Below are 10632 nucleotides of genomic sequence, written 5' to 3' on the forward strand. Positions count from 1 at the left end.
CAGCCCGCTCTGATTGAGAAATACGGTAGTTAAATAAAGGAGTCAGCTGGTTTACATCATTCAGAGTGACTACCTTGTTTCCACAAAGTGAGGAACTGTGTTGTACCAGAGTCAGGTCAACGGTGAGGACATCATCACAGGGAGATTGCTGCTTCAGGCTATCTAACAGCATGTCTAATTGTTTCTCCAGACTCCAAGGCTTCACTCAAATGCATTAAATTAAAAGATAAAAAAATCCACTTGGAAAATAAAATAATAAAACCTCACTGAACCAGGCTTCTGACACTCATTCCTGCTCATACCCCACAGACGAACACGCCACACAAACAACCTTCGCTGAGATGAAGGAGTTAAAGAAAACGGCAGACTTCTTAAAAAGAGAAACAAATCAAAAAAACAGTTTTTTATTTATCCTCTTAAATCAAAGAGCTGCATTCTGTAAAAGCCAAAAGCACTCTCCTTTAATCTCCCCCCGAAACACGAACAAAAGTAAGTGATGGAAAAAATATCCTCAGTAGAATTACTCTGATGACTAACATGGTTAGGGCTTATCCATAAAAAGGGCTTATGGGTAATACCTTTCATTCAAGACCCCTTAAACATCTGCATCTTTTAATATAAGCTGGATAAATTGGGGGAGAAGTCAGATACATGTGCCTGAATTAACACATGATTAAAAGAAGTACAATCAAACTGACATTGAAACCTCTCTTTTTGAATCCACGGCCATTAAAAGGTCTATTATGAAGCCTGGCAGTAAATTTGTCAAAGCTGAAGAATTTCATGAATAGGTCTTTTAGTGGTGAGGTGCCAACTGGCAACCCTTCCACGCCAACGCCACAAGCACAGTCCATCACTCCCTGGTGTTAATGGATTACATCTTCTGAAATATTTTAATAGCACTTCAATTACGACAATTCACGCTGTGGATGTTTTTATTTTTTTACATTTCTGAATATTTCATTTAAGGTTAAAGAAAAATGTTCAGAGAAGCAGCAGGATTAAATGAAGGCAGGGAAAGAGTAACCTCACTCCTGCAGTGGGTGGTGTTTATGTAAAACCATGGAGGTGTGTAGAAAAGCTGCAGTCTAAACCACGTGACTGATATACTGTAGACTGTGGTGCTAAGCAGATTTACAATTACTGTACAGGTTGGCAATATACTGATGTAGAAATCCTAAAAAAATATTAATTATTATTAAGAAATTAGTGTACCTCAAATAAGCTATCTAATAAAAAAGCTACAGTATATCTGTTATGTATTTACCAACAGAAGAGAATGTGTCTCATTTTTTTATCTTATTTACATGAATGTGGATGTGATCTGACCAGAACTGAAGCTCATAATGGACAATTTTAAAATTAAAATAAGCTTACAAAGACAATGTAATTGTTGTTAATTATTGAACTGGTTAGCAGGTATTAACTTGTGTAGCATATTGCTATACACAGTGTAGAACTCTGTTAAATTATGCTACAATTTAGCACAAATTGCTGTTAAGAAGCACTAAGTTCTTCTCTAACCTTTCTGTTTTAGTTACAGTGTGTAATTGTGCACATTCTGTGTGTCAATGTGATGAAATGTTTGTTTGTTACCGTGTGTGTGTGTGTCCTCTGTGGCAGCCATCTTGTGTTCCAGCTAAAGAGGAAGCCCGCCTCAAACCCAGCTCCTTTACAGGAAGTGAGCTGATAAGAGCTGGAGTTTGATTGGTTGAGAGTTAGAAGAAAGTTCCAGTAATTAAATGAGTAAAATGACTTGTAAATTGTGTATTTGCACTTCATTATGGATAAATAATTGTTAATGTTTACATTATTTAAGTGAATTTCAAACACTTTGTTTTCTTTTCCATGCCTTTGAAAGGCTGAGGTGATTGGCCGAGTTGAATTGAGAAGGCGGGGTCTGAAGTGTGTAAATATGTGGCCTTGCTGGATGTAGTGGGACTGATGGCTGCCACCCTGAGGCCTGAAAAAAGAATAAACCAGCTTTGTTTGCTAAATTTGTTTCAGCTAAATTTAATCTTTGTCCTGGCCGATAAAAAAAGTAACAGTTCATAAAACAAGTGCACAAAACAGACTAAATTTAACACTGTCCAACAAACACACAAAGGTACACAGTTAAATTATTGTATGGATGAATGCATGACTGATTTTCTTTAATCCGAACTTTAAGTTTTTTTTTTTTTTTAAATGGAATAACAGCAGGGGCGGTTCTAGGGGCGGGGCCACAGGGGCACCGGCCACATCTGAAATCTCATTGGCCCCCTGAAGGAGGTACACTTCGCTGCAGCATGCAGAATGGGGCGGTGACAGACCTTTCCGTCAGTCCCATAGCTTATATGGAAATGGGACTATTGCATTCCGGAAATGAAGGTTGCGCGGGATTAAGAGAGCAAAGGAAGAAGAAAGGAAGAAGTTAGAGAGTTTCTTCTACTCACGTTGAAGTACTCAGAGCATTATTTATTAATTTCTTTTATCCACCTCCCCAAACACAGACCCTCAGGTTAACCTCACAGGTTTAATGCCTAAGGTTAGTTTGTTACTGTAATATAATATTAATATCCAAAAACAACAAAGATTTAATAAAGATTTGAAAATGAAAAAGGGACATACCACGTGACATAACACGTTGTGTAGCCATTTCCTTACTGTAAATTTTCTTTTTTATTTTATTTTTTTATTAAACAACAAAGAACACACAAAATGATACAATGTACAAACAATAAGGCATATTTCAAACAAACAAACTTGCATAAAAGAGAAAAAGGATGGGGGCAAATAAAGATAAGAAATTCCTTACTGTAAAATTTGTATTGTTAATGTTGATAGTGTTCGATAGAAAATAGTGTCASTAGCGCCCCCTTCATGTTCGGAATGCAATAGTCCCATTTCCATATAAGGAATGGGACCGACGGAAAGGTCTGTCACCGCCCCGTTCTGCATGCTGCAGCGAAGTGTACTTGCCCTGAAGTGCCCCTGTCCTGTCACTCATCTGTCCTTTGCCCAAAAGTGGTTGCAGCTCCACGTCCAAACAGTAGTGGCGCTAATGAGTCAAATAGGAATGTCCAGCATGAAGCAAGTTTACACACGTCTTTTTCAATTTGAATATTTCTGCAGAAAAAGTATTTTAACTGACAACAGTGGCTGGATTTTCTCACATCTTGTGTGTTTGAGAGTGTTTTATTCATATCTGCAATTTTACGATTGTTGAATTGCATTAACATTATTAACAACTATATTAATTTATTGTAAAAATATCAGCCGTCGATGCTCACCATTTTTGCTCCTACATGTCATCGCAGATGCTAACAGTGGATCACTCTAGTGATATTGAACTCTATGTTTAAAACCAAAATGGTGAAGTCACTTTGTTGGCAGTTTTACCCACAATATTACTATCAACAGTAGCAACTACAATAACAGTTTTTTGTGCTCGCTCAGTTTGGGCATCAGAAAGATTTTTAGAGGAAGAGAAATTTAAAAAATGAGTAGGCTCACATAATTTGGATCCAAATCACTTTTATTTAAAGAGGACATTCTATGCTTTGTGAGCGTTTTTTTTTAACCATTTTCCGTATGACATGAGATTACAGAACCAATTTAAAACTGATAGGACCCATCAGCCGCCCACAAACTACAATAATGATGTAATATTAGAGCTCATTCATAATTAAGACAAAAAAATCTCCAACAGATGAAAACAAATTAAAGTTCAGCACTGCTTCTATACACTGCCAAAGAATTTTTATTTTCTTTCCAGTCGTCATGCTGGTTGAAGTGTCTGGCAATCCCCAGAACATCTGCGTGTGGTTTAGGAAGGAAAAATATTGTCTGCCAGTCGGAAGGTTGGTAGTTTGATCACAGCATTCCCAACCCGCACATCAAAGTGTCCTTGAGTAAAATATTGAACTCCATGTTGCCGTAATTTGCTGTATGTGTGAAAGAATGTTTAAGAATTGTTTTGTGGAAGCACTTTGAGCGGTCAACAAAACCGGGAAAAAAAGATGAATGCATCATTTGTCAAACTGTTCAGTGGTTTTAAGGTCATTACTGAACTTGGCCAAATGTTTTTTTTTTTATTTTTTATTTTTTTGATGACTGAAGGATAAGAAAAACTTCTTACGATGAGTTCAGGACATAAGAATGGTGCTGAACAGTTTTAACAGCTTCTGCACTTCTTGAAGTTTGTTTTAGTCACAGATACTGCATTTACTGCTGATGCAACAGGTCTTATCCAGCATCACATCAAGCTGGATGCACATGTATATAGCATACATACATACATATATATATAATATATATTATATATATGCTGATATATAGTCAGAATAAAGTGCCAACAAACACAATCTGACAGTGATGCTTGATGGGATTAGTCTGGAAAAGGTTGACTCTTATTGTTAGGAAACATAGGATTTAGCGATGTACCTTATATCCTGCAGAATTGTCATGTTAAATACATGTTTGACTGTATTCTGATGCCAGGTCAAACTGCCCTTTTCACAGCTCTGACAAAGAGCGGCGCCGCTGTAGGACAGCTGTTTTTGACAAGGGCTGTGGCTGTATAAAAGCTTGCACTTATCTTTGAGACAGACATATTGTGTCGTCTCTTCACTACGGTGAACAATTGTCTCAATCCCATCGGATTTTCAGCTCGACGTTTTTGATATAGAATTTATAAAAATCACCAAGCGAGGCTTTTTCTGTTTCACAGTTTTACTCCAACAATGCTGCATATTAGCTGACATATTCCTTAAATGACACGTTTATTGCTCTGGATAGGCTGTGTGGACACACTGAGGCAGTTCATTATAGAACAGGAACTTTATTATGCCTTGAACTTGTAAAATCTTTAGGTGTTATTCTCAGTGGGTGGAGCACACGCTCTACTGGCCCTAGTTGTTTTGTGGTCCATTGCGTACAGTTTTGTTTATCTAAATAAGCAACTAAACCAAATTTCCTCACTTTAAAGGGGTTGTTTTCACAACTGACACTAATTTTAACGATCTGAATGACTTGTGTTGCTTTAAATTTGCATACCCCTTGCCAAATTCCTGGTTTGGTAAAAATGGAGGGGAAAAAAGCCAATGGGAACCAATGAACCAATCATAATAATGTGTGCCCTTCATGTGAGGGGTATTTTTATTATTATACTCTTTTAAGACACACAGAATTCATTAAAATTTTTGCTATAGTGATAAGAAACAAAGCAGGGGGTGACTAGATGGGAAAAAATGTCTGCTGGAACAAACACGAGATCACTTATCCCCTTGTCAATCAACAGGACTTACCGACATTATGGGCAGAGTTGTTATAGAGAAAAGACAGTTCGAATAATAAGCTGACTAATCTGTGGCCACAAGTCTGAAAACTTATTAAACTAGTATTTTATTCAAAGTTAATTTTGATTAGACAAAAATATTGATTGTTTTGAACACATTTTATAGCAGCCAAACTGTTGGACCTTAATCCATAATCCAAATCATTAGAAAGCAGGGGTCAAATCCACCTGAAGGTGGTCTGTAACTGTGCCGGTTCAGTTCTCGCAGAAATGACAACAAAACCCACATTTTTTTTCTTGAGCGGTGATTTGACCTCAGGACTTGTCATAATTTAAAACAGGACTGCACAATATAGTTAATTGTAATTCTTAACTTGTGCTGGGCCTTCAGGTGTAGCCGGAACAAAGGTCAATGGAAGTTAAAGCCCATAAAAGAGAGACGGAAGAGGGGGATATGGAGGAATAAAAAAATGACAATCGAAAATGAAGTAGTCTTAGTTTAAGTTTGTGGCAAGAGAACTTTGTGTGCTTTAGTTGCTGCCAAGGCTATCCTACTCTCACACGGTGACACCATAATTGCAGTGCAGGGACCAAAAGAAGACAGCCACTGCCCACATAGCCTCCTCGGTGGGTTCCTCAGAAGCGCAAGGCAATTACACAACCTCACACGACAGCTGAGTTTAACTGTCTCAGTCTTTACATTCTATCTCCTCTGGATCTTTGATGTGTTTTCCTTAAGACAACAGGCATTTTTCTTTCATGCCCTAAAGATGATAGATGTTTCCTCACATATGCAAACCCAAGATGGATGAAGTGATCCTTTTTTACAGCTGGAGGCTACCCAATATGTTATGGCATTAAGATTTAATGAGCAGGGCATGGACAAGCTAAAGCCTTCTCATCTATAGGTAGGGTTGGTGACATTGAACTGTTCAAAAGTAAAACTCCTTCACTGACGTTAAAGCTAAGGCATGATAACATCTTTCAGCTTTCATCGGTGCACCTGCTGCGATTCGTGTTTGGGAATGGTTTGGGAACGGCGGCCAAAGGCAGTTATTATCTCCGCTTCATTCATCTCACCAAGACCATTGATTTGCAATTAGTCCAGAGGTGATATTACACACAGGTGTCTTTTTTTACAGCCAGGTACAGTATCGTGTGTGCTGTGCTCAGCCATTGTTGTCGAGTCCCACTGTGTCGCCCCCCAGGCCCCAAGTCAGTCTGGATCAAGTATTCAGTCAGTGTGATGTTGTCAATTTCCCCCATGATGCTCTGAATTGTTGTGTATAAGTATGCAGGTGGTGTGCTAGTGTGTGTCTCTGCTCCTCCCCTTCCTAAAGAACACTGGAGGTTTTATCAAACCCTGACTGGGAAGACAGATGGCTTTGAATAGGGGGAGCCTAATGTAAAAGTGTGTGGAGTACGGCGAAGGGGGAGATAAGCGGCAGACGGCCATTTCTCTCTGGCTGCGTTGGGGTACAGGGCCTTAAATCACCTGTTATCTCCTGCTGCCTCAGCCAGACGCTAATGGTCACCACAGCAGGCTGAACCCCGCAGGCAGCAGTGGAGGGGGTGGGGTGGGGTGGGGGGTTCCTCTTCACTATTGCTGCAGCAGGTTTCATGAGAGAACACAGAGATACAGTAAACGCTTTAACAAGAACATTATTCTTTGTGCTGTACAGTAACCCGACAGCCCATTGGCACACAGCCTATTATTTTCCTTCAAAATGTGACATCATTATCCAAAGAGAACCTCGTTCCTTCACTTCCTGTACTTGTTGCAGAAAGTCTGCAGCTTACACCAGGGCTTCTCAAACTTTTTGGGTCTGGGGACTCCTTACAATGGCGAAAAATATTCCAGGGACCCCCTCAAAAACCAACATCACATCCAACTTAAATACGTTCCAGCTGCAAGTCCAAAGGAGCAGTATGATTTGTTAATTGTTTTGTGTGACAAAGCTATGATTAGCAGAACAAGCTGATAACACTGTCTGTGTGTGACATATTGCTCTGAAATCTTTGTCATTTATTATTAAAGCCGCTGCATAGATGTGTAAGTGTCCGATACCATCTGCGTTATAAAGCCTGACTGTCCGTCACAGAAGCTGATTTTTGAACTGAACTAAATAGCCCTTCTCCTCTTCAGCCAGGAAGTGGCAGCTTTCATAATTTATAAGACCGTGGAAGAGTTTTCCATTTCCCCCTCTGCCTATCGTGCGTGAACACCCTCAGAAAAAGGAAGCAGAAGTCCTGGATCTTGTTTATTATTCATCCCTTCTTTGTGCAGTAAGCTTTTTGTTCATCGTGATGGATGCGGTGATAAACTGTTCACTGACAGTTTGGAGAAGAGGTTCTGATTGCACGCAGTGATTTTTACTAAGCAGTCTGTTTTTATGCTATTCTGCATGAAGCACTGAAATTTGTGGCCGTAGTACTAGTATTTTGAAGTATTTGTATTAGGAATTTTGACATTTTCTCCCACAAAATTGGTAGAAATTTTGAGAAATGTTCATATTTGTGGAATTTTATAGGTAAATTTTGATTTAGCCTTTTTGTTTTCAGTAGTTTACCACTAAAATATCACAAACACTACAGGCCATAAGCTAACCAATTAACATCTTGCTATGCATTAAACTTCCTGTTGGAAAACAATGCTAATCATAAGCAATAAAATCTATATACATATCATAAAACCTAGGGCTTATTAACTTATAATTATCTTTCAAAACACCATTTTGCATTTACTGCCATCATTATCCTGCACTGATATGCCATTATTAAAAGACAACTGCTAATAACAAGCTCAGCCTTCATCAAAGCTGGTAATACAAAGAGCTTCGTCTGTTTCACAACAAAGAAAGCTGCAGAGAGTCGAGTGACTGCGGCTCAATTATCTGTGACATCCACGAGCACTCCGACCAGCTGGGTTCTGCATGAAACTGCCAACTCTTTGGCAAAGTGCTCGGCTAATATTTTGGACTGAAAATCAGCACAATTCTCTCAACACAAACTGAATGTTAACATTGGGATTTAAAGGGGGGGGGGTATTATGTAAAATCTGCTTTTTAGAGATTTATTCATGTTTTAAAATCATCTCTCATCTTAATATACCCAGAGTGTTTGACTCATTCTTTTATGTTTGAGAAATCCTTTAATTTCCTGCGGAAGCCATGTGGAGCTGTCTAAACCATTGATGGTACAAAGCTCCGCCTATTTACGCAAAGCTCCTCCCTGGAGCTCAGTCCCCTGCTGAGCTCCTGCCCCACAGATCCCCCCTCCCCTTCAACTGAGACTATAAAGTGTTGCTTCTAAATTTTCCAACAAAATAAAATGCCCCGACGCTTTGCATTGTTGGGAAGACGTGCTGAAGTGTGAGTGTCACAAATGGTAGGAGGTTCTTAAAGAGACAGAGAACAATTTCAAGGTGTTTAGTTACAACTAAGATGCAAAGTCAAACTTATTTTTCAATAATACAGCATTTTCTTGATTGTGGTGTAGAATTAAACTACGTGCTAAAATACCACCCCCAGCCCCGCCTTAACTCTTATCCTACAGCATATGTAAGATATTAAGCAGGTTGCAATAAAACAAGACTTTTATAGTCTGATTTCTTGGAAAACACCATAAGAAATACAAAATATACTGATACACAACTTGTTCCTAAAATATTACAGACATAATTCTTGCTTTCAACACATCTCAACATTTCTTTAAATCCATCTTTCATTCAAGTCTAAACAAAGATTATCCCACAACATTTGTCGCTGCACAAACTACTTTGCTGTTGCTAAATTATACTATTGACATTTTTTATTGGTCCTATAAAAAGCAATGTTGGAATGATTGAAATGCACTTAAAAACAGAATAGAGTGATTTGGACAGAATGAGCTCCTCAAACAGAGTGAAAAACCTGACCCTGGTAAAAACCACCAAACGGCCAGCGGCACTCTGGTTGAGGGCTTCAGGCTGCACACAGAGTGGCAGCAGAGAGCAATTCTGAGAGAAACCAAAGAGCCTGGTCAAAAAGTGCATAAATCTAATCAGTGGAATCTCTAAAACCAATTTAAATCTTTCTTTCAGTGGTTATTTCTGCGTCAATCCAAAGAGAAATCCAACTTCCTATTTAGATTATCTACTGTGAAATATTCCTGCTGGTTTGAGGTGGTAAGCTTTTTCATTTCCATCACCATCTTGAACTTTTAATAACTAAATATTTGGACAACGATTAAAGATAGAGACTTATGAAACGTTCTTGATCCAGTCTGTTCAGGACATGAAGCAGATGTCTCATTTTCAACAGCAGAACAGTTTAAATCAAGGACACGGGCACAAAACCTTTAGAGTCTAGCCGTTTTTGCACCTTCTTCCATTAAATAAAATCTATTCAGGGCCACAAAACATACATTCAGCTTTAAACACAGACAACACAACAATTACATAAATACTACAACAGAAAAATACTCATGTTTATCTTACTTTAAAATAATAAAACATTTATCTGAACCCTGATAATTGTTAGGGTTGAACATAAAAATCACGTCATTTGTTAAATATTTAATTATCACTCACTGAATGCCCTTTAATTAAAGGCAAAGGCTTTCATTCACCTCAATTTTAACATTTTGAATCAAAGGAGAGCCAATTCTAATTTATATTACTAGATGACTCATGTTGTTGTTGTAGCCTTATTTTAGTCACTTGTATTAATTTGTAATATTTGTGTAAAACTGCACTGTATTTTGTTTCCTTCAGCAACTTGACTCAAATGCGTTGTTCAGTGTGGAATTTATTGGTGGGTTTCAGGGAAAGACCCCACTGTGTGGCTGGAAGTTAATATAATTAACTGGAAACAGGCTAACCAGCTATTAGCACCATCTGATCCATCAGTTTCTCTCTTAGCATAATTCTGTCGCAGAGATTCAGTCACAGATTTGCATAGAATTAGGCAGAGAAACTATATTCACTATCATGATTATAAACACATAAATATTAATTTCCATGTTACTTTTGTGTGCTCCAATTACAGGGGGGTCACACTCTTAAGCCTCCCTGGTAAGGTCTATTCAGGGGTCCTGGAGAGGAGGGTCCGTCGGATAGTCGAACCTCGGATTCAGGAGGAGCAGTGTGGTTTTCGTCCTGGTCGTGGAACACTGGACCAGCTCTACACCCTCAGCAGGCAGCAGGGTCCTGGAGGGTGCATGGGAGTTCGCGCAACTGGTCTACATGTGTTTTGTTGACTTGGAGAAGGCGTTACACTATGTCCCAAGGGGGGGCCTTGTGGGGGGTTCTCCGGGAGTATGGGGTACCGGGCACTTTGATAAGGGGTGTCAGGTCCTTGTACGACCAGTGTCAG

The sequence above is a fragment of the Austrofundulus limnaeus genome, unplaced genomic scaffold (assembly GCF_001266775.1).
Source record: "Austrofundulus limnaeus strain Quisiro unplaced genomic scaffold, Austrofundulus_limnaeus-1.0 Scaffold129, whole genome shotgun sequence".
Classification (NCBI taxonomy): domain Eukaryota; kingdom Metazoa; phylum Chordata; class Actinopteri; order Cyprinodontiformes; family Rivulidae; genus Austrofundulus; species Austrofundulus limnaeus.